The sequence below is a fragment of the Photinus pyralis genome, unplaced genomic scaffold (assembly GCF_008802855.1).
Source record: "Photinus pyralis isolate 1611_PpyrPB1 unplaced genomic scaffold, Ppyr1.3 Ppyr1.4_LG8, whole genome shotgun sequence".
Classification (NCBI taxonomy): domain Eukaryota; kingdom Metazoa; phylum Arthropoda; class Insecta; order Coleoptera; family Lampyridae; genus Photinus; species Photinus pyralis.
Genome location: NW_022170819.1, coordinates 18,896,862 through 18,921,460, shown reverse-complemented (window position 1 = coordinate 18,921,460; position 24,599 = coordinate 18,896,862). Strand labels below are relative to the sequence as shown.

At 35.1% G+C, this 24,599-nt stretch overlaps 1 protein-coding gene across 1 annotated transcript in view; it reads left to right on the top strand.

The window, feature by feature from the left end:
- The window catches only part of LOC116178196 (voltage-dependent T-type calcium channel subunit alpha-1G), a 361,671-nt gene that overhangs the window by 160,119 nt on the left and 176,953 nt on the right, over positions 1–24,599 (top strand). The window lies entirely within an intron of this gene.

Genomic DNA, 24,599 nt, shown 5'->3' with positions numbered 1-24,599 from the left:
TTTAAATGGAATAACGAATGTGTGCACGAGCTTGTCGACATTGTATTTAACAACGGGCGAGATTTAATTCCTGTAAATGGCGTTTACGCAAACATTTGGCACGTTTCAATTTTTGCCCCAGATGAAAACCTGGCGAATCTTTCTCCGTGATCGATCACGTTTCCCGTTGGGAATATACCTCAGGGCGCATCCGTCATCCCAACGATACGTTTATCTCTTCGCGAGAATCCTAATCGTGGGTATATCGAAAACTGCGCGATTACAGCGAAAATTTGCATGCATGAGGCACAATAAAGGAAAACGCTCTAAACACGGGAATCTGCAGTGATGGCGTGAAAATAAATGGGAATCTCTACGATATGAGAAAATCCATGCAACAAAGCATTTTTTACGAGCCTTTCCTCGAGATTTATCATAAACGTCCATCTATCTATTCGCGAAATACGTGTAGAGGAACTTTTAAACGCTACATTTTCTATTTAGATGATTTTATGGTGATATTTTGCAAATAAATTCCGGTTTATTGGATGAGTTTGTGCGACATTTTCATAATATCTACATAAACTTGTAGTAAGTAGGTAGGAGATTTGCGAGCTTGTAGAAGTGAAATAAGTTGGGAAATTTACTGGGGAAAAATACACTATTTGTTACAGTAAGCTGCCAAGTTTACATTTACAGGTAAGTATATTTCAGGACGGGGTCGTATTTGAACAACCGCTTTCTTGGGGGATATTTAATTCCACTGTAAGCTTTGGTAGAGTTATCGTCGGTTAAAATTTAATCGTACAAACATGGCTGTTAAAAGTTTATTATGGGATGAGCTATTCTGGTAGCAATAAATATTGACTGATGCTTGGTGTCACATTTGGCCAATGTGGGAAAATTGACCAACATACCTTATATTCAACAATGAATGTTGTAAATCCAAAGTTACAACATGGTAATAATTGTGGTTCAATATTGAAATTATGGAGCCAATATTGAGTCAATATAACATTTTCTACTTTGCCCCAATATCACTTGAACCTATATTTTTTTCCATATACGTTTCAATAGTAAACGTTGGTACAATATAAGCAATATTCCACCAATATTGGCGAAACTTTGCGATGTCAATATTGTACCGCTCTCATTTCCGATATTGGTCCTGTGTCGGTTCTTAATGTTGGACTAATATTGTCTTTCCACGTAACTGCAAAACTTTCTTAGGAAAAAATAGGGATTTCAATGTAAAATTCATAACATGCGATTATTGTCTCCCCAAATTATTTTAGAGCAAAAATGTATTAAGGTTTTTTGTAGAAAAAATTTTTTTACGCTAATCAATTTTTTTCATATAAAGACGGAAAATTGGAAAAATGAAACCCGAATCTTTTTCAATAATCTGTGATGCCATGGAATTTTATAATACTCTACCAAGCCTGTTACAGCTGCGGTGGTTGTAACTTTTGCTAATGATTGGACCACTTTTTCGACTCTACTAAGCTCCATGGTTGTTAAAACACGTTAATATTTGAGGTCGACCTCTGGGGAACAGGTACTTAAGCCCATATGAGTTGGTATGGCGTGCAGGCACTAACAAAGTAATTATATCACAAAGTTATGGCACTCAGGGGTATAATCTGAGCCCTTTCCTTGAGGGTTACGGTTTATATGGCTGGATTATCTACCCTTTTGCCATGCTCAAAACGGGAAAATTTTGGTGAGGGATGATCAAGCCTTCTTAGGTATCGAGCAATAGAATTTGGTCTTTTTCCCAACAAAATTTATGCTTAAACCCGATTTCGGGCAACAACGTCTTGGGTGCCAAAGCTAATTTTTGATAGTTCCACATCTGGAACGCACAACCTTTTATATAATGAAATCCTGAAGCCTGGTACTACTACTGCAACGAAGCCTAGGGACTGAGCGCGCAACGATGGACAGACGGAGGGAAAAGTGAGAAGACAAGTACTTCACTTCCGTGGGTTCCGCTAAAAAGTCTAAGGAACGGCAGAATGTAGAAAATTTAAAGAAATTGGAAGATCTAAAACACTCGAAGAATTCGAAAAAGTGAAAGTACTTGAATCTGCAAAATCCGGGGAAACGAAAAATCCGAAGAATCTTAGAAACATGTTTCTTTTACTTCTTTGTTTCCCGAACACTTTTCTAACGTATAAGCAAAGTCAAACCTATATTTCACTAAGCTATTTAAAAAATAAAATTACCAAACTCTCTCACGTTGGGCATATATACAAAAACCTGTTTCTGGGCAATATCCCGAGAAAAAATTAGGGCCGGGGCTCAAATTTTGGGACTGTTTGGTATGTTTTGGACCTTTGATCTATTTAGAAGACGCTCTTATTATGGCTCACTTTACCATCAAGTTTTTTTTTTAAATGTTTTCTAATATACCGCTACACTATATCAGTAATCAGAGCTGGGCAGTATTCGATTTTATAAATACTTTTTAGTATTCAAATCCTTTAAAGTATTCAAATACTTTGTAATTAAATACTTTTATGGAAGCAATATTTGTATTTGTAACTCAAATACTTTCACAAATATTTAGTATTCGAATACTTCGCAAGGTAAGTATTTGAATACTTTGATTTTCAAATTTCAAAATTCAAAGGGCTGTAACTTTTGAACTAGTAACCCAATCTTGGAACTGTTTGAAATTATGGATTCTACAGGCCACATTCTACAAGAAATTTTTTTTCCTTTTTTACCAAAAATCGACTGCGCCAAAATTTCTCGGGAAAACACTTTTTCTTATTAATTTTGGTGCGTAGAATCCAAAACAATTCGTACTTTTTCGATCAGACTTCTCAATAAAAAGTTATAGACTAGAAACCAATTTCGAAAAAAAATTCAAATAACTTTTGAACTAGTAGCCCAATCTTAGAACTGTTTGAAATTATGGATTCTACAGGCCACATTCTATAAGAAAATTTCTTTTCCGGGTCGATCTGAGACAATTTTTTCTTCGTGCTTCAAAAGAAGGCCTTCCTTTTTTACCAAAAATCGACTGCACCAAAATTTCTCGGGAAAACACTTTTTCTTATTAATTTTGGTGCGTAGAATCCAAAACAATTCGTACTTTTTCGATCAGACTTCTCAGTTAAAAGTTATAGACCAGAAACCGATTTCGAAAAAAAATTCAAAGGTCTGTAACTTTTGATCTAGTAGCCCAATCTTCAAACTGTTTGAAATTATGGATTCTACGGGCCAAATTATACAAGAAAATGTTTTTTCCCAGTCGATCTCAGACAATTTTTTTTCCGGCCTCAAAGAAAGGCAGTACTTTTAAGTTCAAATATTTGAGAACAATTTAGAAATGTTTAGGGAAAGTTTCCATTGTCACAAAATCAAGTATAAAGATCTGATACAACTGAATACCGAACGATCCTGGAGTGAAACTTTTTGACTCGATAGTCTATGTAACTTAAAAACAATAGGGACCTTTCTTATATCCTTAAGAACAGTGTACCAATTTTCAAAGCGATCGCACGTTTCTAAACAAGTTATCATGCACACGGACAAACGGATGGTCAAAAATGGATCTGTTCCAAAATCTCTAGGATTAATTTAAGAAAGGCGTACGTATCATGTGCACGACGCTTTGAAAACTGGTACACTTATTCTTAAGGATATAACTGGTATAAGAGAGGTCCTGGTAGGTACCTCCTATATAATAATAACATAATAATAATATTACGCTTTTACTCTCCTTAAATTTGTATATAACAATAGAAATATAAAAAAAGCTAACCCCATACAAAGTATAACTTGATTTTTTAAGTAGTATTAAGCCTTAACTATTTTAAATCTTTAATGTATTTAAGTGACAAGTATTTGAATACCTTTTATTGTATTCGAATACTTTTTATAGTATTCGAATACCTTTGATAGTATTAGAATACTTTTGAAAGTATTCGAATACCTTTGAAAAGTATTTGAATTATTCTAAAGTATTTGAATACTTTTCAATGCATCTGTATCTAGTATTCGCTTGTGCTGGTTGTAAAGGTATTTAGTATTCAAATACTTTTTGATAGTATGTAAATCTAAAACATCAGCTAAAGTTTGTCACTAATAAAATTGAGGATATTGAGGCAAATTGCACGAATCCCACCCTCTTAACATTGGAGTAATACAAAGGTACTTCATACACTTTATTATTGAAGCCAGAATTGATAACCCTCAAAACCAATAACAGCATTTAATCAACAGAAGTATATTATGCTAACCTCTAATTTACGTTTAGCCCTTCCATTTACAATTATTTTATCAGTGTACGCAAAATACCAATTAATATACAACAATAGCGAGTTTTAATAGGATACGTGATGTACAAATAAGGGACGCAAAAGACAACCCGCCGCCATTTCACCTATTCGTCAACAGGTACCATATGGAGATTACGAGCATTGTAAGCGATTATGTTATTTGCAGGCCAGAAATTAAAAACGTTAATTTTAGAAATATCCTTTATCACCCCCGAAATTAAAAAAGAACATCGCTTATGGTAACGTAAGTGGGTAAAATTTCCGCGCACAAGCTATAAAAGTCGTACTTAAGGAACCAGAAATGTTTCTTTTTATTTTTACAACAAATGCTTAATTCCTTTCTTTACTTTCCCTTTATGGACGTCAGCTCCCCTTAATTGCGAATCTTTGTTTACTTCAAAATGAAATTTGCCGCGTTCGCACAGATTGCTTTGAAAACTAGTTCGTTGGTCCTATAATTTTCGGGTGCGTGTATGGCTTTAATGAAAAATATTAAACAATTGATTTATTTACTCATTCTAGTATAGTAGGCCAACACAATATGATCCTGCATTAACGCTATTTTCCGTAATGTTTTAACATAAATATTTCGGCAGGTATAATTCATTCCCTTAGGCTGCTTTAGTAATTGATATGCTAGGGGGCTGGGCATATTTCCATTTTACATAGTTAGAGTACAGTCAACAGTAAACACCCATTGACATTTATTCATAAACACTATCCAATTACGTTCCAAAAGATGTCGGAAAAAGTAACTTCGTACATTCATTACACACTAGGTTTACAAAAGTCCCGGTTGTGTTCATATTCGATTCCAAAACAGCGGATTTTTACAGCTTTAGTGTTTAGAGATCAGGAGATGAAACATAATACTTTGGATTGTTGAGCATGAATGGACACTAAAACAACAAATTCCGATGAAATAAACCAATTCTGTTCTTATCCGTACTGAAACCCTCCAGATTTAAATTAAACTAAAACATTCGCATATACAGGTGGACCCGATATTATCATCGATATTATTTCAGCCTAAATAACGTCCACCTGACGTATTTGATGACATTATTGTTTTAATTAATTAATCAGTAAAGAACTATACCAGATTTGACTTCTGGCCAACCGGCTAGTGTTACGCGCAGGAAGAACCCGGTACACCTTAATGTACTAATGGTACCAAAGGGTAAGGGCAAACAAGATGAAGAGTTACGCTTAAGACCAGCTTTTTGTTTAAGATATAAGGTTTTTTTTTCGAAAAAAGGACTTAAAATGTTTGCGTTATGTTGCGTGTTCCTGATCTTTTTAAAATTTTAGCTATGAGGATTGTTGTACTCCGCAGGGGGTTTGGTTTTTTTTTACCAAACTTTGGGGAGTTGCGACCCCACGGACCTGAGCATAAAGAGAGTGGTTTAATCAATCTCTCTCCAATATTATCTATCAGGCAGACTTATTCCTTCGGTTCGGAAGTCGTAGGATTGAGGATTGAGGGGGCCGCGATTCTTCAGACTTGACTCCTTTCTGCGCAGTCCCAAAATGAAAATTTCCAAAAAATGGCAATTCGAATTACTCCCATAACATAAGAAAGTATTTTGACGCAACGTGACTTGCCCATAAAGTTCTTGCATAGTTCTTTTGTGATCACCTTGTATGTTTCAACTTGGTATATGCAACATATCCAATATCGTGGTACTCTTCCCTTAACTTCAGGAGTGCTCTAAACAATAGGCAATATACGCAACCACTACTCTTAGATGGAATCATCTGTCATATTGACTCTACCCACAGGGATTTATTCTTTGTATTCCTCAATCAGCCTTGCAGTTATTTACGAAATACTTGAGAAAAAGCTATGGGGACCTAACTCGTTTATCTAAAAGTACAGGTCCATTTGGATATTACGTCTAATCCTGTTTTCTCTGAAGTAGCCTTTTAGAAATTCCTTTCTCCTACAAGAGCTTTAACTTTACAACCCCAAACGTCCCGCTACTTAGTTTGTGCGAATCAATAGTTACTATACTTCGTACCTAGAGCCTATTGCAGTTATAATTTCTAGTAGGAGGTAAATGATTGAAAATTTATTGATGCAGAAGATACAATGAAGCGTGTCTTATCTCGAGAACATTCTCATTTACTGTTTCCAGCCACAGTCGTTGAAAAAGCGGATTGTAATTAAAAAGGAATGAGCGGAGCAGAAAATTTTTTGGCAAACATTGTAAGAATAAAACCGCACTTGAATATCTTGTGGCGTTTTATGAACTCTCGAAAGGTTTACATAATCGCCTTAGCCAAACATCAACATCTTTTATGTTGCGCCTGCCTACGTAAACACACGATTAAAACATGATTTGTACACGTCTCTGGACATTTATTACTGGTAACTGGTGTATTTTAGTGGCGATTGTTGACATGTAGGTTATTTCTAATTAACAATTTTCGCGAAATTGTAGGTGGGGGCGCGCGCTTTTTAAAATGTCACGCGATCTTGCGTGACGCCCTTAACTGTATTTTAGTTTAGATCCTTAGCGCAATAAAGTGAGCAATTAGTCCGATACCCGAGCGAGAAATTCCGGCGCAAAATTCAATTTGAAAGGGGTTTTTTATATTTTAAACACGCTTCGTCAACATCCCCCGCTGTCGCACGGCGGAAAGATGAACATTTTTTGCTAATTTCGTCTTCCAATAAAGAAGCCTTGGCGTAATGTAAGTGACATTTGGGCGTTTAGAATTTTAAAATCGTATTCGCAGTAAAGTACGAATATCATCGCTACACGAACAGGAGAAAACCTAATTTATCTCACCATTCCATGACGCAAAGTCACCCAATTCCGTAAATTTGTCACAAAATAAAGCGCCAGAAGTGCCACAAAGTGCTAAGGCAGATGAGCCTCTAAATATGCAATACGCGTACGTGTTAAAAAAATTAAACGAGAAGTTTAAAGCTCATATCTCACCACGTTTCTTACACGCTGCTGCTACATTATAAATTTAATTAGGTATTTCCTATTTACGAACGTGTAGAGCTTGTAGGTCTTAAATAGATATTTAAGTTATACACTTTTAATTGTGTCGAAGATCTCGATACCGCTTTAAATTTTAAAACTCTTCGTATGATTTCCACTGATTGCAATGGTTAGTTACATTACCAGGGTTGAAGTAAATACATTCATACCAATTTCCGTTAAAGTGGCACAAACGTTTATTATTTATTATATGTAGATTAGAAAAATAGTGAATAGTCAAGTCTTTAAACGTTGCAAGTGCTTTAAAGATCAATTATACACGCGTTTCCTATAGTATTTTTTATTATTCCTACAATATAATTTAACAAGTTAAAAAGTAATCGTAAACGATTTACATAAAGCGCATTTCCACTTGCATTCATTTCCCATTATTGTAAGATGCAACTTCTATTAAAATCGTAAAAAATCTGGCCACAAATATGAAAGATAGCGTTGCACATGGGCAATCCATTTTTGACGTGCTACTTCAATTTCAGTTTAGTTCAGAAGAATTTCATTTCTATGCTTTTCTAAATAAGAAAGTTGGAACTGCGCATGCGCAAACCTAAATTTTGAAACTAATGTTAGATTTTCCTTTGTTCCAAGCGCCTAAGTATCAAATTTCAGTTAAATGCTACCATAGATTAAAAAAGTTGGCACTGCGCATGCGCAAAATAAAATTTTGAAACTGGCGCTACATTTTCCTTTATTCCAAGTGCCTATGTATCACATTTCATTTAAATTCTTCCATAAATAAAAATGTTGGCACTGCGCATGCGCAAAACCAAATTTTGAAATTGGCGTTTGATTTTCCTTTATCCCAAGTGCCTATGTATCAAATTTCGTTTAAATTCTTCCATAAATAAAACAGTTGGCACTGCGCATGCGCAAAACCAAATTTTGAAATTGCCGTTTGATTTTCATTTATCCCAAGTGCCTATGTATCAAATTTCGTTTAAATTCTTCTATAAATAAAAAAGTTGGCACTGCGCATGCGCACAACCAAATTTTGAAATTGGCGTTTGATTTTCCTTTATCCCAAGTGCCTATGTATCAAATTTCGTTTAAATTCTTCCATAAATAAAAAAGTTGACACTGCGCATGCGCAAAACCAAATTTTGAAATTGGCGTTTGATTTTCCTTTATTTCAAGTGCCTATGTATCAAATTTCATTCAAATACTTTTATAAGTAAAAAAAGTTTGCAATTCGGTTTATAAATGGTCGAGATGCGAAAAGGGCACTGTGAATTTTGAATCGATTCGATTCAACTTTTGGCATTGCGTATTATATGGCTAAAGCTATACCCATATTGAATTTCATGCAATTCAGTTCATAACTAACGGAGATGTAAAAGCGATCGAACATTTCTAAACAAAGTTATCGTTCACACGAACAGATAGATGGACAGACAGACAAAGGAATAGACGGACAGACCAACAGGCAGACGACAGTTAGCAATGCAAAATTATAAACGATCTCTAGGATCGTTAATGAACGGCAAAAGTGTAAAATTATCGAACATGTAAAAAACGGTTTTTTGTTTTTTTTTACAATAACTTTTTTTGTAAGCGGTACAGAAAAAATTCCTTCCTTGGTACAAGACTCGACACCATAACGAACCAAATAGCGAAAAAAGTAGAACAATAGCTCTTAAGATAAAGAACTAATAGCGTCGCAAAACGAGCGGACGGACGGACGGACGGACGGACGGACGGACGGACAAAGTGGCCACAATAGCGCATTTTTTTTTATTTTTGTGGAAATGCGCTAAAAAGAAGGGAAATACAGTGAAATCATATTGACATTATGCTCGAATACACTTTTAATTAAGTGGGAGGATTATTAGTCTAAGAGCTAGCGACCCATTCGACTAACCCATTTCGCACAAAGGTAGAAAATGGTTAAATGATGCTTTATTATCAGTCAGTTAAGAATATACCGTTCTGGTAGGCATCTCGCGGTTGCGTCATGATCCTTTAAAAGTTTGAAGTTTACAATGTATTTCTTATGACAACAATTCAATGGCTGATTGTGTGAAACCAATTTTCATTCGTTTATTGTCTCGCATAGTCACCATCGACACGTCCATGGAATTATTGCCATTGCAATAGCGACCATTCTTATATCCTGAAGAACATGTGTATCAATTTTCAAAGCGATCGAACGTTTCTACGCAAAGTTATCGTACACACGGACAGACAGACGGACAAACAGACAGCAATACAAAATTATAAACGATCTCGAGGATCGTTAATAAAACAAACGGAAGTTCTGGTTTATTTTAATAAATTTTCGAAATGCTTTTCTAAGCAGTAATAAGGTCTCTTTTCAAATTCATGCCTAACGTTATGAAAAACCGGAATTTCTTGACATGCTCCATCATTTTGGTAGCGAATAAGATCTTCCTGCAAAACCATGTTACCAGCCACATTAGTTTGATTTTGTAAATTTACTGTTATTAAGGGGTCTATTATTTCCTCCAGCATATTTAAATAGCGTTCACCACTCGACACACATTTCTCGAATGAATAAAGGTCCAATAATATTAAAATGCCAAGAATTCCAGCCCACACGTTCACTTTTTCGAGATACTGATGTGTATTACCTTCTCCTTCTCTCAAAATTCCCGGATTTTCATCGCTCCCTATCGATAATTTTGTTTGTTGATACGTCTGTTCAGAAAAAAGTACACTCGTCACTAAAACAAATGTTTTGCAACAAATTCTCATTTGTGCTTATCAAGTCCGTCATAGTTTCAGAAAATGCGATCCGTCTCTCGGAATCATCTTAAAAAAACCGTTGATGTTTTTCCACTTTGTACGGGTGGAACTTATTACTGACTACCTTACTATCTCGTGAGAGATTCCTGTTTGGCGTGGAACTGCACGTAGTCGGCTCTTGAGTGACACTGCGACTTGCATCATCCAAAACACGCTGATTCTTTCTTTTCTTATTAGCAACAGAACTAGTTTCATTAAATTTAGAAACCAACTTTAAGACAAATTTATGATTTAAACTATTATTGGGATAGATATTTCTCAGTAAACATGGCTGCCGTTGTTCTTCTAGCGCACCTTCCACATTCAAGATAAATGAAAATAATTCCTATTCTTTATTGAAAAGAAAAACCCATTTTTGAAAATAATTTAGGCAACACAAAACTAACTGACTTAACTGACAAAGTTCCAAAACAATTCATACTTTGACGATCAGACTTCTCAATCAAAAGTTATAGACTAGAAACCAATTTCGAAAGAAAATTCAAAGGGCTGTAACTTTTGAACTAGTAGCCTAATCTTGGAACTGTTTGAAATTATGGATTCTACAGGCCACATTCTATAAGAACTTTTTTTTCCGGGTCGATCTGAGACACTTTTTTCTGCGGGCCTCAAAAAAAGGCAGTGTATATATAACCTTCCTTTTTTACCAAAAATCGACCACACCAAAATTTCTCGGGAAAACACTTTTTCTTAATAATTTTGGTGCGTAGAATCCAAAACAATTCGTACTTTTTCGATCAGACTTCTCAATCAAAAGTTATAGACTAGAAACCAATTTCGAAAAAAAATTCAAAGGGCTGTAACTTTGGAACTAGTAGCCCAATCTTGGAACTGTTTGAAATTATGGATTCTACAGGCCACATTCTATAAGAACATTTTTTTCCGGGTCGATCTGAGACAATTTTTTCTTCGGGCCTCAAAAAAAGGCAGTGTATTTACCTTCCTTTTTTACCAAAGATCGACCACACCAAAATTTCTCGGGAAAACACTTTTTCTTATTAATTTTGGAATCCAAAACAATTCGTACTTTTTCGAACAGACTTCTCAATCAAAAGTTATAGACATAGACCAATTTCGAAATAAAATTCAAAGCTGTTTTGGAAATGTCAACAAAACAAAAGAGTGATTATTTTTGTTTTATTAATTATTATTCTTATCACATTTTGGTCTATTTTTCTTAAAGTACAGAAAAGAAACAATATGTGTGTAATATTTTTATTTTTGAAAAGTCGATTGAATGACCTTTAAAATGAGGGGTCGCTCAACCCTTCTTTGCTATTTTAATTTTAGGGGTTGCTTATACGCCGATTAGAGTGTTGATCCAATTTCATGTATAACCAGCCTATAAAATGCCCCTCTTCAAAATAACGTTGACGGGTTTTTGTTTTTCCGTGGATCTTTTGTTGCGGCTCCTATATTTGGGGTGGTACCTTTTTTAATTGACACATTGTATAAATGTATACGCGTAAAAGAATGGTAGGCAGGGCCGGCTCAAGCCAAAAGTTACGTGTAAGCAATAAGTACTTAAATTTGCGCCTCTGGCCGCCTAGCTAAATCCTGAACAATGGGAACTTTTGCCAAGCATGATTTTAAAAATACAGGGTGTTAATTAATGTCATGCAGATATTTCGTCGGAATGGGAAAGGGGTGCAAATGTGTGCGTAGTCTAAAGGGCTTCATTTTCGTTATATTAGGTGGCAAAGTTTCAAATTCTTTCTCTCTTATGTTCTGTTATAATTGTTTCAAATTTGATACAATTATATACAATTATTTTTCAGAATCTCTACAATAAAGTATCAAAATAGTTAGTCGCGGAATACAGGGTGTTTCATTTTCTTTTCCACCCTGTATGACGAGGGCGACGCGTTTTGGACGATGCATATATTTGTGTTTTTTTCTCGTTTTGACGAGTACTATCACCCCGTGTACGGATTTTTACGTCCTTGGTCCGTCAGTCATTAAACATGAGTAATTTTTGCGCCCCTTCTTTGTCTGCGGCGTAACCGGCGGCTTAGTTACGCCTAATGCCGATCCTGATGGTAGGTCTCGAGTCTAACTTACATTTGGCAAATTTACTGGCGGAAAGTACTTTCTATTGTAAACATAACGGTCATTTCGCTTTCAAAAATGCCAGTATAGTATTTACTTCAGCACAATATTATTTCATTTGAATGTTTCTTAATAATACTATCAAGGAACAAAGTCTTTGTTGAAACAATGAAATGTAGTTTCTTTTGTATTTTTTTCCCGTAGAATCAAATGTTGAAATCAGTTTTTGACCAATTTCCAAATTTGAACAAATTATCAACATTTACTAGAAAATTCAATGTTGCTGAAGTGGTTTTTGGAGTCTTTTCGATTCTTAAGCTTCTTTAATAGGGACTATAATTTTTTTTATTTCATCAAAAAGTATAGATAAAAACGAAGAGTATGGCACCAAATCGAACTTCTTACGATAAATCTCTGAAGGACAAAGAAATAAGTTTTTTGCCGAAAAAAACGAATATTTCGGAAACCTCCTAATTTTTATATTGAAAAAATTTGTAGTTATTTGAATCATAAACTAGTACCTATATTTCAACCAAGTCTCGATAAAAGAAAATCATTTTTGTGGAAATGAACCATAAAAAACAAGGTTTTCCGCGATTTTTTCGGTTATTTTGAGGTTATGTGAGTTTTTCACGAACATTTCCATTAAACACTTTTGTCTCTAATCTCAACTTTTGCCGGAAATTGCAGTCATACGATTTTCACCCATTTTCATCCTCACCAAAAACCTAGTCCCATTCCCCTGCTCACGTACTTTTTTGTATTTGTTATAGACCACTTTTAACATATCCACTTGGCAAAGCTCCATTAACAATTTTCTTTTGTAAAAAGTCCAATTTACCTGGACTAATATCAGTACCCGGCATGTTTTCTGTTTCTGTCACTTCTTTTAATAGCTGTTCGAACGCATTGTCCCGTTTTAGCTTATTCGTGTGGCCTCCTTTTCTTAGTTCCCAAAGTACCTCATATTTCTCATACGCATTTAAAAACTTTTTGATTTGGTCACTGTTCCACAGTCCACTTCCTTGTTCTATGCAGTAACTACACTGAAACTATATAGTCCAGTAAGTGGGGGTTTTTTGAATGCAAAAGGTGGGGTAGTAGCGATTTTTTAGTATATTGTTAAGCTTGGGGCCCTAATTAAAAATTCTGGAATAATAAAATAATCGATTAATGGAAATTTTGTAACTTTGTATATATCATCTTTTGTCGTTTTGTGCTCGTGTGCCACTGGGATTTGGTGGTATGCTTTGACGAGGTCTATTGTTGAAAATATTTTCTTCCCGTGTAAGCTTTGAGCGAAATCTACTATTTTCGAAACCGCGTATTGATCTGGGGTGGTCCTTGCGTTGAGTGGGTCCATTACTTTGACTGCTTAGGTACCAAGTGAAGTGGAGCTGCCCAAAGACGGCTGGATGGGCGTGCTATTCCTTTTTAAATCATTGTCTGGAATTCCTGCTTAGCTACTTTGAGTTTATCTGGAGCTAAACGTCGAGGTTTATGTGCTACCGGCTATTTAATATACCTACTGAAATATTACATTCATAATTAAAGTTCAATTTGAACAATGAGGACTTAGATAGGATTCTAATTAACAAAGAAGTTAAAGTATGTTTACATATTTTAAGTTCTTTGTTATTACTTTAACTGTAAACACCGTTAAGTATATACATATATTCCAAGCAGAAGATTTTTAGACTAGCACAATGACTCATTTTCTAGCGCACATTTCGTAGGTACTTTAAATGATTTTCTCAACGGAATGTCTTTCATGCGCATTTTAAATTGGAACGCAATTATTTATTCGCAAGGCACTTAATGCCTGCATCCTGATAACTCCAGAACGCCGATTCACTATTCCAGAAAACTAAACTTGTCTCTGGTTTCAAAAACACGAGCTCAAAATCAAAACGCCCGACAAATCCTATCTACTTTGGACCTGTTATTATTTCGGTGGCCCAGAGCCGCGTCCCTAATTTCGGACCAATTTGTTTTTATATCGCGAATAAACCAACGCCCGTAATTAACACTCCCAAAGATTTACAGGAAATAAACAAACTCATAATCTTTAGCCTCCCTGTTTTATTACATATTTTTCTTGGAATCAATTGCGTCTTTTAACCAGTGACCTTTTTTTAAATCACGTATCTAGCCCAAATAAGTCCAATCCCAATAACTCATCTAAAATTTCAAGATTTCAACTTTCCAGAAATATAATTTGAAATTTACAAAATCTTAAAAAAATTAACAAGCTTCTGTTACAATGGTAAAAAAATCAGAATTAGTTGGCCGGTGCGTTTGGGTGCAATTGTCTATTATTATCATTGTTCTTTTTTTTGGCATCGCAATACGACACACAAGTGGTTTTTGTTTTTTTGATGCATGGTTAACTAGATATATCCCAAGAACGATTTTTTAAATACTTCTTTGTGTGTCTATAACTGTGTTATATCGTAAACTTTAGAAAAAAATTGGTTTAGTTCAAGTTAGAAAATGTGGTAAAAATTATCGCAATTTTATTATTAAATGCGACATTCATCTGTCAATGTTGTTTTCAATGCTTCAAAAATAAAAATAAAAAGGGCTATATTTATTAATTTACAAAAATAAGTATGTCAAGTGGCAGATCGTTAAAAATAAGCCTTTTTATTAAGTCATGGTCGACTATGGTTTCCATTAGAAAAACACGAAAGTTTGCGTCATAAGTTAAAAATGATAGTATAAATACGAATTTTACTTGCATGTAATTTACCTAAAATTTGCATATTTTGTCAAGTCTATAATAAGAAAGGTACAGACATAATATAGAAAGATATTAAAAAAATCGTTTTTGCAAAATATCTAGTTAACCAAGCCATGCATTTAATCAAAAAACAAAAGGCACTATAAATTAAGCTCGAATGACTGTGTTGTGTAATTGTCGACCTACTTTGTAGCTTTATATTAAGAACAATACGATAGATAATATTTTTGATTTATTACCATTGAATAAAAGCTTAATTTTAGGGTAATAAAAAATCCATTACCTTACATATAAAACACAAACAAGAATTAATACTTATACAAAAGTATATATATTGCTTACCAAGGACGAGAAGTGAGTTTTCGGAGTTGGAAGTTATGCTTACGAGGCGTTATTCAATACCATCTATAGGCAAAAACTAGAAAGAATTTAGAAATATTATAAAAAATTCTGTATGCATGTTAAGAAAGCTTCAGTTGACATGATATGAACATTTTCATTATAAAGCGAAAGCCTTTAGAATGAAAAGCAATCGGTTTGTCTTACTTGCATTAGTTTCTAGAGGAAAAAGAATGTCCGGATTTTAATGTAACCCTTCAGATCTAACTTCATCAGTAAATAATTGCTTTGGGGTTCCATACAAAGACTTGCCTAGCAGAAGAATGGCCCAATTTCTATTTAGTGTAGTTGAAAAGTTAGCGACATATTTATTCACGTAAACTACCGGTTGCGAATGGTGGGTGAAGAAAAAGTGAACCTAATGGATTTTTCTGAACTTTTTTTTCAAAATAATGCGATCCTGTCCCTTAAACATGCCCATAAGTGAGATTGCTCGTAGGAAATACTTAATCCTCGTTGGGAATAATAACGGAAACCTAACTTATTATAAATACTATAATCTACCTAATCTAGAACCTAGCATTTATATCTCACCGCGGAGTGCGGAGTCAATTTCAGGTGTATAACCAAAATTGTTGTCTTCAAGTATTTCACAATAAAGAATCCATCTCCTCCCTCTTTATCTTGATCAACACAATTTCCCCCTTGCATCGATTTGTTTTACGTCAAATACACTACGTGTTGATCCAGTATTGTATTATATACAGCGCCCGAATTCGATAGGCCGGTAATCAATCTTATAGCCGAGCGTAATGGTGAATAGTACCACTCAAATATTAGCAATTTTATCCTTTCCGGCGTCCTGCCATATAATATATAAGAAGCAGAAAAGTTTGAAAGCACATCGATCACTTTTATGGCTTAACTTTCCTTAAGACGTGGGCATCTTGAGCGGTTACCCTTCGTTGGATAATATACCTATACCATTCTATTTTATTTTCGCATATTTATGCCGTTAGCGAGGTTTACTTTTGATAAGCACAACGGAACCGTGCAATGTGCAAATATCGGGTTTACATTTAATCAGTTGTCCATTCATATTAAAACCGACACATTCGAACCAATAACGGAAACTTAGTTAGGATTTAAATGAATTTATGAAATGTATCTCGTCGCAATGTCGGGATTATAAATTCGAATAAATGGAGGTACAAATTTTATTTATTCCCGTGACCATCTCGTTTACAAGGCACTAGTACGCGCCCTTTGACAATATATAGATAATTTTGATTTATTACTTTCCAATGATTATCCTGACGTTGACGAGCGTACAGAATGACTGTCACGGAAACCTAATTAAATCGAACTTTCATCAACGGATTACTCCCACAAATTAGGAAGGGTGGCGTTCGTCGCATCCCGCAGGTGCAACACACCTCATTTTCAGCTTACAAGATAGTTGCTGGCGGTGCAAGCTTTACACACGCTCTACATTAGATTTTAGTGAAAGAAAAGTCGACCTTCGTAAGGGATTTATTTTTCTGCCCATCAGGGATTATATATTTAGTACTTTCAATGCACTTGAATGTCATCGATGATTGAACGATTAATGGATTTATGTACCTTCAATACAGTTCACTTCACGATAGCCTTTATACAATCCAACTCTTAACCAAGAACCATTAAAATATAAACCCTTACGTCCGTTTTATTATTTTACCCAGCTGGCTGTTATACTAGCAAGGGTGCATCTCCACCACTTTTGTTGCCATTGCGCTGGGCATGCCAAACAGTTTGGTGGATTGGGAAGTTTGGGGGGGGGGGTGTTACTGGGTGTTGTCCGACGAAAAAGGGTAGGTACGGCCTCAGCTTCGCCACTGGAATATTTGCATTAGAGGGAGCTCTGCTTCCTGGTGTTACATTAGTTTCCGATGCCTTCATTCTTTGATCTCGTTTATTTCTTTCTTTTTTCTCCCTTTTTTATTGTTGTCCTCTCCCTGCCTCCCTTTCTGTCTCCCCCTCCTCCTTTTGGTTGCTTGTGCTTATGCCTGATTTTTCCTGCACCTCCAGTACTTGTCTGCTTTCTTTCTTCATTTTGCGTTTGTCTTTGCTCCACTCTTCCCATCTCTCTCTCTACTCTTCAAATTTCTAGGACACCATCCGTATTGAAATACAAATACAAACATTCAATTTACCTTATTCTATGGAGTCTGAATCTACCCGTCGAGCAGTTGGACTTCGAACAACTGGGATTTTAGATCGGAATAGAACGGAAAATAGATACCGTTTAACCCTGGCTCGTAACGGATGCCTCATGACCGATGATGCACAACCCAAAATATGCAGCGTATTAATTGCACATAAACTTGTTTATTGCGGTCGCTTAATTACTAGTACTTTTGCTTAGTATGGATTAAGCTGTTGATTCCCGCGCTTATTTTTTTCGCGTATAATTCATGGAACTCATCGATAACTGAAGAACAGTTTTTTTTTATTGTTAATTCCCAATACGGGTTTCCTGACCTAAAGCTCCAACGCGAGTCTAAAAAATCACTGTTATTTTCACGTGATCTCTACGACGACTCAATACCGATTAATTCATTTCTCCCCCTTCCACCCTACTCGGCCCCTTATATATAAAATTGACAGATTTTTCACGAGCTTCGTCGCATTGTTTATCAAGTATCGGATGTGATTAAGCTGTATTGTAACTTATTTAGTGAACTTGAGCTTATCAAGGATTAAAACCGGCAGAAATGTCGGGAGATGAATTAAACATACCTGTTCTAGGCTTCTTTTAAGACTTTTATGAATTGAGTCGTTGAGGATGCATCAAATCTAAAAATAATAACTTATTTATTTCATTTTTATTTTCCTTTATTTCCTTTCGATAACATCTACAATTTAGATAGTTCGATGAGACGTTAACTTCATAAAATATATACATAACCATTTCGTAAACGTCAGAGGCGTGTAAACAAATTGAGAATCTGTTAGCAAACTCCCATTCTAACATCAATCCATTTTCCTCCATTACGACTTTCGGCGCCGAAGGCTTGCATAAATAATGCAGGCGCTTATAAAATTAATATGTAAATAAGGATCGCTCCCTCGGCGAAAATATTTATGTATTCGCGTCCCTAATTCACGTATACATCGCTTTCTGTTTGCTTCAGTTCGCCTGCATCCATTTTTGCCGTATTTACTTCGAAAGGCTCGAGATGCACACACGCAGAAGAGTTATGGACCGATTTTTGTTTATTGCCCATATTTTTGCTTGCGTCAGGGGATGTAAAAACCGCGCCTCTTTGTAAACATCAGGGTATTAAAATATATGTATGTTGCTACACTCGCCTGTCAAGTTGTATAGCTATATAAAGGGGATCAAATCGTATTATGTAAAATACAGCATTTTTTATAAGGGATGATGTAAATGTATGGAAATGGCACCTTTCAGCTCTAGAGCGCGAAATTTCTTAAACAAATTTGACATAGCTAATTTACAGTTCGATTTTTTGTCATAGTAAGTATAGCACTATATTACATTTGATAATTTTGACTACCTATGTTTGGAGTCGTCTCGAGTTTCCATAAGTTTGCATTAGACAAACGAATCGATGCCTTGAACCTAAAGATTCAAATAGGAAAGGTAAGAAATTAAACAGACGTATCCGGTAGATGACTAATTCTGCTAGCGCGCCAATATTCTTTAATGCAACAAAGAAGCCTACATTTATTTTCAATGGATGCGCTGTAGAAACCATGGGTCCCTGGGGAAATGAAGCCAAAATCATGACAGCGGCAATTGGTAAAAGACTCCGGCAAAAAACTGGAGAGTCCCGCTCAACCCAGTTTATTTACCAGCGAATCAGTTTAGAAATCCAAAAAGGCAATGTCGAATGCATTTTAAGAACCTTGCCCTTTTCTTGTGCTTCTTTTGATGAAATTTACTATGTTTTAAAACTCCGTTCTTATATGCAAAAGGCAGTGTATAACCTTCCTTTTTTAACAAAAATCGCCTACACCAAAATTTCTCGGGAAAACACTTTTTCTTATTAATTTTGGTGCGTAGAATCCAAAACAATTCGTACTTTTTCGATTAGATTTTTCAATCAAAAGTTATAGACTAGAAACCAATTTCGAAAGAAAATTCAAAGGGCTGTAACTTTTGAACTAGTAGCCCAATCTTGGAACTGTTTGAAATTATAGATTCTACAGGCCACATTCTATAAGAAATTTTTTTTTTCTCCAACCACCTGAATAAGACGCTATTTTGTGACAGTGTTCGGTACCTAAAATTGACGTTTTGCGGACTAATCGCTTTCACCATGGCAACTGTACAAAAAGTGGATACTTTTGGTCCTAGTACCAAAAAGAAATTGACCTTGAAAGTTGGCCAATTAAAAAATTACAATCACGGAGATATGTCACATTGACATCGTTTTACATTGCAGGTTGTAAGATATTTCTATACATACAAATCAAATATTTTTTGCATATTCAATGCAAATAATGATGTTACCTATACGTATGTACATGTATTGAAAATGATTTACGCTCGCTATCTTTATTTAAACCATGTGTAACGTAATTTACATATTCCGTGAACGTAATTTTAATACGTATACAACCCGCCGTCGCGCGTAACGCCATCTACTTCAGACCCATTGCACTATTATCTGTCATTTTGAATTCAAAATTTGAAAAAGTTAATTTCAATTAATTTTAATAAAAAAACTGTATGGTAAGTTTTTTATTTCAATACAAAATATAATAATATTAATTGTGTATACAATAAAATGACTGAAACTGATAGCGACATGGATTGCACTCCGCCAGAGATTTTAGAAACGGCAGAACATGCTACCTCAAGATTTGCTCCCTACAAAGTCGCGAGAGGTGAGAAGTAAGAAGTAAGAACGAATAGGTTATAAGTTAACCTAAAAACTAGAGTGGCATGACACGTGAGGACAAGAAAGCAGAAGTCCTTATACTATAGTAGTGAAACTGTGACTGAATCTAAATTCGAATATAATTTGAAGTAAAGGGGGTTGGAGAAAAAATTTTATGTTTTATTCGTACAAAAAATGCGTTTTCGGGACACGGACTCGTCCCGAAAACTGACATTTTTTGTACTAATGAAACAAATAACTATTTCCGGCCGTTCTGAGACAATTTTTTTCTTCGGCCGAAAAAAAAGGCATTCCTTTTTTACCAAAAATCGACTACACCAAAATTTCTCGGGAAAACACTTTTTCGTATTAATTTTGGTGCGTAGAATCAAAACGATTCGTACTTTCTCGATTAGACGTCTCAATCAAAAGTTATAGACTAGAAAACCAATTTCGAAAAGAAAATTCAAAGGGCTGTAACTTTTTGAACTAGTAGCCCAATCTTGGAACTGTTTGAAATTATGGATTCTACAGGCCACATTCTATAAGACATTTTTTTTCCGGCCGTTCCTGAGACTATTTTTTTTTTCGGCCGAAAAAAAAAGGCATAAGTAGTAATAGTATTAGAGACAGTGGAGAACCTTTTCATTACTCCTCGTTCTAACTTAATCTTTTTAGTTTTTCCTTTAATTGTTTCAATCTGTGTGGTATTTATGTTCTTGTAAATTGGGGATAACTTGGCGTAATTTTATTGGTATAGTAATGTTCGAGAGTACCTCGTAAATGATTATGGCCAATACTAATGATAGGGTTTCTCTATCATCAAGATATAATAAGAACAATCTCTTTTTTTGTTTTTTGGCAGTTTGTAAAACAGAATTAATAATCGAAGTATTGATGTGTGTTCGAAAACCTCTTTGATTAGTATTGAAAGAAACGTAGTTCTCAAATCTTTTGTCAAGGTTCTCCGTAATAAAGAACATTATACTTATTGGTCACCAGTTTGCAATTTTCGAAAGGATCGCCACCTTTATCTATAAGAACTGTTCTTTCTTCATGAAAACACTCGGGAACAAAACCGGTATAGATATAAAAGATGCAATTTTCAGCTAGTACTTCAGATGTTCTTCCATATTTTAAAACCCTCATCAAATCTTATGGACCGGGAGCTGTATTCACGTGAATTGTTTTCATTGCAGCAAGAACTTCATCATGATTAATTTTGACTCGTAATCAAAGTTTATCCCCTCATCAAATGCATTATTTAAAACTAGGATTTGAGTTACGGATATAAGAATGTCTTGTAGGTACAAGCCATTTGGTTTTGAAAAACGTTGCGAAAGTTCATTAAAAATTTCTTCTAGTCCTAAATTACATCCTTTTCTTTCCCATCGAGACTCTACGCGCTTCTTTTTGCCTTCGATTATAAAACTCGAATTGCAATAAGTCATATTCAAACCTTTTTTTTTTTTTTATTATTTGCAATTTAAACCTTTACAGATTATAATGCTACATCTGTCACATTGAAACATAAAAAAATGTATATAAGTATAAGGTTAAATATTTAACTTGCAATTATTTAGAAATGTACATATAACATTACAAATGGAGGTAGTAGTATTGTGCAAAATTGCCTCAACGCGAGTAGGTAAATGAATTCCAAGATTTTTTAAGTTTTTCAGTGAAATCCTTTCGGAGATGATCATAACTTGGGCATTGCCATAGAATGTGATTGATATCTTGGAGTTCATGACCACATTCGCAGTTGGTATTTGGTACCATTCCCATTTTGTAGAGAGATGACGCAAGATTATAATGATCTGATCTGCACCTATTTATTGTGACAATATTTTTTCTCGTAAGTTTTTTATTATCAAACCAAGGATGTCTTTTGCTATTAAAATAGTTTATAAAATAGTGTTTGCCTTTTGTTTGCCCTTGTTTGACGAGCATGTCAAAAGTGTTTTCAATTGATTCCCTTTTGAAGTGTTCTTTGAAATCAGTAAACGGAATTTATACCGATGAATCTGGGGCATTGTTTGATGCATTCTTGGCAAGAAGGTCAACAGATTCGTTACCAGTAATACCTTTATGGGCAGGAATCCAAAAGAGCTTTATTTTTCTTTTGTCGTTATTGGCTACGGTATCATTATATAGTAACTCTTTGGCTGTAAGGATGTAAGGATTAATTTTTATGGAAGAATTATTGTTGGAGATAGCTTCAAGAGAACTTTTGGAGTCGGAGTATATGTTAAAGTTATCGTTAGGGTATGCAACCTGTTCTGATTGCTTGAAGCAAAGCATACGCTTCGGCTGTATAGATAGAGGATTTCTTATCAAGGCTGCTCATTGAAAGAATGTTTAACGTTGTGCATATGAATGCCGCACCTGTGGAAAGGGAATTTTTTGATTTGCTGCCATCTGTGTAAGTAGCAAGAGCGTTCTGGCTTTTTATTTTGTTCTCAAAATACGTATTGGGATTTGGTAAGTTTTTTAGGTCTTGTCCAAAGGAGAAGTCCACATCGATTGGACTGGTTAAGGCTTTGTAATTGATAGTATAATTACTAAAATGTGACCCTCGGTAAAGGATGTCCTTAAGGTTGCAGGCATTTAGGGCGGTTTGAATAAATAAACTGTTACTAAATTTTAATTGCTTGTCTGTAGGTTTTTGGTCGTTCAATTTTTTTGTTCTAATTAAGTTCTCAAGGCATTTATTTGTAAGTAGACTGTCGTTTGAAATGATTTTTGCTAGGCAGACTTTGAGCAGGAACTTGACTCTCTCTTTAATGAAAGGAATTTTCGTTTCAGCAAGAATTATATTTGTGGGAGTACTTATACGGTATCCCATTGCTAGTCGTAAGGCTTGGAGTTGTATTTTTTCTAGTTTTTCACGATTTGTAAGTGAACAGGGATAGTATATGAAGCTTCCGTAGTCAATCCTCGCTCGTACGAAACATTTATAGAAAGTCAAGAGCGTTTTTGGGTCAGCACCCCACCAGGTACCTCGAGTGAATTTGATTATATTGCAGGCTTGCAAGCATTTTTTTTGTACATATTCGACATGATGTTTAAAAGTATATTTCGGGTCGAAAATGATGCCTAAAAATCTAACTTTATCATTTGGAAGGATTGTTGTGTTAATGACTTTTAGTTCAACATTTTCTGTTTTTAGTTTTTTGCGAGTGAAGTGTATAAATTCAGTCTTATGAGGGGCAAGATTTAAGCCAATTTCCAATAGATTATAGTGAATAATTGAGATAGATCTTTCAATGAGTTTTTTAGCTTTTGTATTATTGCCGTAGTTAGTATACAGAGCTATGTCATCGGCAAATTGTGATACGTGTACACTTTTAGGCAAGTTTTTGCAAATAGTGGATACATATAAAGTGTAGAGTAAGGGGCTCAACACGCCTCCCTGTGGAACGCCTTTATAATATGTCGTTCTAATTTCATCCTTCAAAAAGTCAGTAGACCTTGTTCGTTTATATGTTAAGAAGAAGTGTAGCATTTTATAGGGCACTTTAAGGCTCGCTAGTTTGTCTATCAGTAAGTCGCTGTTGACATTGTCGAAAGCTCCTTTCACGTCTAGAAATACAGCAAGGAGATCTTTTTTCCTACTAAAAGACTCTTCTATTTTTAACGATAAATTTATGAGATTATCGATGGTAGATCGCCCTTTGCGAAATCCGGACTGGTTCTCAGGTAGGAGGTTTTCAGTTTTGACCCACCATTGTAATTTATTTTTAAGCATGGTTTCAAAAACCTTGCAGGTGCAAGAAGTGAGGCTTATCGGACGAACGTTTTTTCCATCAGGTTTTTTAACAAAATGTACGTAGGCTCTTGTCCAATCTTCCGGATAACGGTGAGTATTGTACATTTCGTTAAAAATGTCGACAAGAATGAGTTTCCATTTTAACGGCAAAAGCTTTAAACATTCACAGTCGATACCATCAACGCCACACGAAGATCTGTTATTTTTGCTGTCAAGTGCAACGTTAAATTCGTAAAAATTTAAGGGTTCGTCCAAAAATGAGGTGGAGCTATCGACATGAGGAAAAAACGTTGGGTCGGTGGGAACCCATGGTGGGCTAATTTTGTTTAAAGCGACTTTAGTGTTATAATTTGGTTGTAGAGTTTCTTTGATATTTGGATCCCTCGTTTTACACCATTTATTCTTTAGAATTTTCGTTGTATCCCAGACATATTTAGAGTTTGTATGAACGTTTAAACTTTCAGTGAATTTTCGATAACATTCCGTTTTTTTATTTTTGAACGTTTTGAGAGTAACTGCTATGGTTCTTTTTAGTTCAATATAGTCAGCCGGTAGTCGAGAGAATCTCCATCTTTTGAATGCGGCGGTGCGAAGTCTTTTAGCTTTTTCGCACTCAGCGTCCCACCAGGGCACTGGGTTGCGATGGACAGAATTTTTTACTATTTTTTTTTTGTGTGCTATCAGTAAGGGCAGCTGTTACATGTTTCATAAATATGTCATATTTGTCATTTGCGCTCGCATTAATATATAGGCCGG